The sequence below is a fragment of the Felis catus genome, chromosome A2, assembly GCF_018350175.1.
Source record: "Felis catus isolate Fca126 chromosome A2, F.catus_Fca126_mat1.0, whole genome shotgun sequence".
NCBI classification, from domain to species: domain Eukaryota; kingdom Metazoa; phylum Chordata; class Mammalia; order Carnivora; family Felidae; genus Felis; species Felis catus.
The window spans coordinates 131,173,312-131,179,311 of NC_058369.1; positions in this window are offsets into that span (position 1 = coordinate 131,173,312).

Below are 6,000 nucleotides of genomic sequence, written 5' to 3' on the forward strand. Positions count from 1 at the left end.
CCTATTCACCCATCCCCCATCCATCTCCCCTCTGGTAACCATTTCTTTGTTCTCTGGAGTTAAGAGTCTGTTTTGTGGTTGTCTCTCTCTCTCTCTCTCTCTCTCTCTCTCTCTTTTTTTCCCCCATTCTTCATTTGTTTTGTTTCCTAAATTCCACACATGAATGAAATCATATGGTATTTGACTTTCTCTGACTGATTTCTTTCACTTAGCATTATACTCTCTACTTCCATCTGTATCATTGAAAATGGCAAGATTTCGTTCTTTTTTATGGCTGAGTAATATTCCATTTATATATGTACCACATCTTCTTTATCCATTCATCAATCTTTGGACACTTGGGCTGTTTCCATAATTTGGCAATTGTAAATAATACAGTAAACATAGGGGTGGCATATATCCTTTCAAATTAGGTTTTTGTATTCTTTTGGTAAATACCCACTAGTGTGACCACTGGAATGTCTGGTAGTTCTATTTTTAATTTTCTGAGGAAACTCCATACTGTTTTCCACAGTGGCTGGCACCAGTTTGCATTCCCACCAACAGTGTATGAGGGTTCCTTTTTCTCCATATCCCCTCCAACACTTGTTGTTCCTTGTGGGTTTTTTTGTTTTTTATTTTAGCCATTCTGACAGGTGTGAGGTGGTAATCATTGTGGTTTTGATTTGCCTTTCCCTGATGATGAATCGTATTGAGCATCTTTTCACATGTCTCTTAGTCATCTGGTTGTCTTCTTTGGAGAAATGTCTGTTCATGTCTTCTGCCTATTTTTAATTGGGTTGTTTGGTTTTCAGGGGATGTTAAGTTGTACAAGTTCTTTATATATTTTGAATGCTAACCCCTTATCAGAAATGACAGTTGCAAATATCTTCTCCCATTCAGTAGCTTGTCTTTTAGTTTGTTGATTGTTTTCTTTGCTGTGCAAAAGTGTTTTATTTTCATATAGTCCCAGTATTTTATTTTTACTTAGGTTCTCTTGCTTCAGGAGACATATCTAGAAAAATGTTGTTACAACTGATGTCAGAGAAATGACTGCCTGTGCTCTCTTCTAGGATTTTTATGGTTTCAGGTCTCTCTATTCTGTTTCATTGATCTATGTATCTATTTTTGTGCTGTTACCATATGGTTTTGATTACTACAACTTGGTAGTCTAATGTGAAAACTGGAATTGTTATACCTTCAGCTTTGTTTTTATTTTTCAAGATTGCTTTGGCTACTCAGGGTCTTTTGTGGTTCCATACAAATTTTATGATTGTTTTTTCTGATTCTGTGAAAGGTGCTGTTGGTATTTTGATAAGGATTGCATTAAATCTGTAGATTGTTTGGAGTAGCAGGAATGAACATTTTAACAATATTTGTTCTTCCAAACCATGAACATGGGATGTCTCTCCATTTTTTTGTATTGTCTTCAGTTTCCTTCATCATTGTTTTATAGTTTTCAGAGTACAGGTATTTCACCTCCTTGGTTAAGTTTATTTTCTTTGGTTCAATTGTAAATGGGATTGTTTTCTTAATTTTTCTTTCTGCTGGTTTCTTACTAGTGTATAGAAATGCAATGGATTTCTGTACAATGATTTTGTATCCTGTGACCTTCTTGAATTCATTTCCCAGTTCTAGTAGTTTTTGGTGGAGTCTTTAGGGTTTCTTATTTTTTAATTATTTTATTTTATTTTATTTTTTATTTTTTTTTAATATTTTTTTTAACGTTTATTTATTTTTGGGACAGAGAGAGACAGAGCATGAACGGGGGAGGGGCAGAGAGACAGGGAGACACAGAATCGGAAACAGGCTCCAGGCTCTGAGCCATCAGCCCAGAGCCTGACGCGGGGCTCGAGCTCACGGACCGTGAGATTGTGACCTGAGCTGAAGTCGGACACTTAACCGACTGCGCCACCCAGGTGCCCCTATTTTATTTATTTTATTTTATTTTATTTTATTTTATTTTATTTTATTTTATTTTATTTTATTTTATGAGATACAGAGAGTGTGTGTGTATGGGTGCAAGCAGGGGAGAGGAAGAGAGAGAATCTAATAGAAAAGGGAATAGGAGGGCCCAGGAGTCAGACTTTGCCTTACAAGATTGTCTTGTTAAAAAAAAAAAAAAAAAAAAAAAAGAACAGATGAAAACAAGAATGAATGAGCAATTGGAATCTTCATCCCTTGCTAATGGGAATGTAAAATGGTGCAGTTACTTTGAAAGAGTCTGGCAGTTCTTCAAAAGGTTAAACATTGAGTTGTCATATGCCCCAGCAACTTTGCTCCTAGTTATATGCCCAAGAGAAATGAAAACATATGTCCACACAAAAACTTGTACATAAATGTTCATAGCAGCATGATTAATAGCCAAAAAATGGAAACAACCTAAATGTCAATCAGTTGATGAATGGATAAACAAAATGCAATATATTCATGCAGTGGGATTATTATTCAGCAATAAAAAGGAATTAAGTACATCTCAAATGCTACAATATAAATGAACCTTGAAAACATTATGCCAAATGAAAGAGTCTGGTCACAAAAGACTATATATTGTATGATTCCATTTAGAGGAAACATCCAGAATAAGGAATGTATAGAAATAGAAAGGATGTATGGTTTCCAGTTGCTGGGGAAAGGAAAAAATGGATATGGGATTTCTTTTTAGAATGATGAAAATGTTCTAAAATTCATTGTGGTTGAATAATTCTGTGAATAGACTAAAAATCACTAAGTTGTATACTTTAAATGAATAAATCATATAGTATGTGAATTATTTCTCAGTTAATCTTACTCTACTCAGTTGATTTATTGAATAGCAGTGTGACAAGTCACAGTGAAATAAATAATTAGCAAAAAATAAAAAAATGAATAAAATCCAAGATTACCTCAAAAAAGGAAAAAAAAAAAAAAAAAAAAAAAAGCTTCCTTTACATTGACCCTGACCAGAGCTAACTCTAAAAGGTATTGCCAATTAAAAGAAGGTGGTACATTTTTTTTTCACTTTTTAGGTTTGGATTTCTAAGATTTCTCTTCTAATATTTGGAATTTCTTTTAAGTAAACACTGGGAACTTTAGCAAACTGTTGTGGAGAGGTTAATGGTATCTGAGAAATGTTTGTGGCTGTGGCATTGTCTGTCCAACTTCACATGAATGTGAAGAAACTTTCTTATTTACTGTAGCCAAGGAATGTATAGCTCCCTAACACCACTGATGCATGAGCTAATCTACCCACCTGCTTACCTACCTATTTATCCATCCATCCCTCCATCCCTCCCTCCATCCATCCTTCTATCCTTCCATCCATCCACCTTTTCAGTTATCATTTACCAGTAGCTACTGTGTGTTAGACCCTGTGTAATTGCTGGAGACACAATGGAGAACAGAGTAGTCACCATCCTTATCTGTAAGCTTATAGTATAATGGTGAGGCAATTACATAAAAAGCCTTTTGCAACATAATGTGATTCTCATGCTATGAGAAGTAAGCATAGGGGTTATGAATGAATATGGGTCTATCTTGATAATCAATCCAATCAGTGCTCACTTCATCTAATCCTTTTTCTGTATAGATGGCCTCCCTCAGTTATCTTTTTTCCTCTTGCTTCTGAATAACCTTTTTTTTTTTTACCCAGTTAGCTTTAAGATGAGTAATAAGTGAGTGGTTAATAAGAATATAAAATTCTTACTCTACATAAAGCACCTGGGTGCCTCAGTTGGTTAAGTGTCCTACTCTTGATTTTGGCTCAGGTCATGATCTCTTGGTTCGTGGGATCAAGCCCTGTGTCAGTCTCTGCGCTGACAGCATGGAGCCTGCTTGGGATTCTCCCCCACTGTCTCTCTCTCAAAATAAATAAACATTTTTTTTAAAAAGCATTTTAATAAAGTACTCTTGGAATATTATAATTTTATATCAGATCCTTGCTGCTATATTATAAATAAATGATCATACTGTCCAGATCACAGTCACATGAATATTCTGGAAACATTGGAGCAAGAAGCTCAAATTCATTAAAATTATTGGATTAATTACCATCTCTTCTGAGACTTGAGATTTTTTTTTTTCCCTAGTAACCTTCTTAGAGAAGGTTTTATTGCCCAGGCTTATGCATCTGTCTCCATCTGCCTTAGATTGTTGGTTTGGGTTTTCCTGTGTGGTTTTAGCAGATCTGGAAAATTGTTTGCCATTATTTCTTCAGTTCTGTTATGATTTGAGATACTTTGAAAGAATAATGGTTTGTTGCTGCATGCATTATACTGACCACATCCTCACCTGTGTCAATGTACTTCAGAGTTCCTTTTTTTACCACGTTATCAATCTCTGTAATAGTGATTGAGTTTTTCAGGATTACAGGTGCTGCATTTTTATAATTTATTTTATTGTGATTTATGTAGTCTCTCAGTTTATTAAACAATTTTTTTAATGTTCATTTATTTTTGAGAGAGTAGGAGTGGGGGAGGGGCAGAGAGAGAGAGAGACAGAATCCGAAGCAGCTTCCAGGCTCTGAGCTGTCAGCAGAGAGCCCAACATTGGGCTCGAACTCACGAATCATGAGATCATGACCTGAGCTGGAGTTGGATGCTTAACCAACTGACCCACCCAGGTGCCCTGTGGTCTCTCAATTTAAAAGAAACCAATGGTATTCATACTTCAAGAAGACATGGGCAAGTTCTAAGATTTTGAGTCCTTTGAAGCAAGATACTGCAGGAGGTGTACTATTTCTAGTTTCTTTATAATATCTTAGCATTGGAGATTTGGAAATGAGAAGAATTTAAGAAATACTACATAGATCTAGATATTGCTTTGAGAGATGAAGAAAAAGGCAATTGAATGGTATTGATTTATAGGATATATTTAAATATTATTTCTGCAATAAAGATCCCATTATCATGTTTAAACATGATATCAGATTTCATAATTTATTTCCAATCTAAGTATTGCTTTATGAAGTTTTTGAAAATTCCAGTTGTTTCTGCCTGAGCAGAGTGGTTTCTTCAAGTTCAAACTAATTAAGAGGAAAAACCTAAAAACTTCAATTACCCAAGAAAGATTTCTAATTTGATATTACTGTCAGTAGCACTCAAATTATGTGAAAATCTTTATTATAACTACATAATGTGTTTATACTAAAATGAAAGCAAGAAAAAACTGTGTGGAATAAATATAAAATACCTTATGAATTATGCGTATCTTTATTACTCTTTTAAACATCACCAAACCATCAATTGGCCATGCAGATATACACAATAATAATTTGTAATTCTTTTGTGCTTTATATTTTGCCAACTTTCAAATTTTACACTTATTTATCTTTTTTGTCATGAATAAAGTTTATTTGTCAAGGTAGGGGAAGAGAACATATTTTAACAGTTTGTAACCTTGACTTACAGTTTTTACATTTGTAGACTTATAGTATGTACGCCTGCATTGGTACTCTTGTCCCAGATGCCACAAATGCCTCATTCCTTAGTTAAAAAAAAAAAAAGTGCAATATTCATAGATTCTAATTTTTTTAATTAGAAAAAGGCACATAATTAACAATTCTAATTGCCACCCTAATCCCATCCACCACATTCCCACCTCTGCCTGCAAAGCCTTTCCCAGATAGCCCCATTTATTAATTTCTTGTATTGCATACACAAATAAGACCATAAATAAATGTGGCTTCTTATCTACCACCCTCCTTTTTACAGAAATGTTAACAGACCTTGTATATCACTCTAAACTTTCTTTTTCCACTTAATATGTATTGGACGGGCGCCTGGGTGGCTCAGTCGGTTGAGCGGCTACCTTTGGCTCAGGTCACGATCTCGCGGTTTGTGAGATCAAACCCTGCGTCGGGCTCTGTGCTGGCAACTCAGCCTGGAGCCTGCTTCCGATTCTGTGCCTTCCTCTCTCTTTGCCCCTCCCCTGCTTGCTCTCTGTCTCTCTCTCTCTCTCTCTCTCTCTCTCTCTCTCTCTCTCTCAAAAATAATAAACATTAAAAAAAATTTAATATGTATTGGAAATCTTTCAAAATGGTAC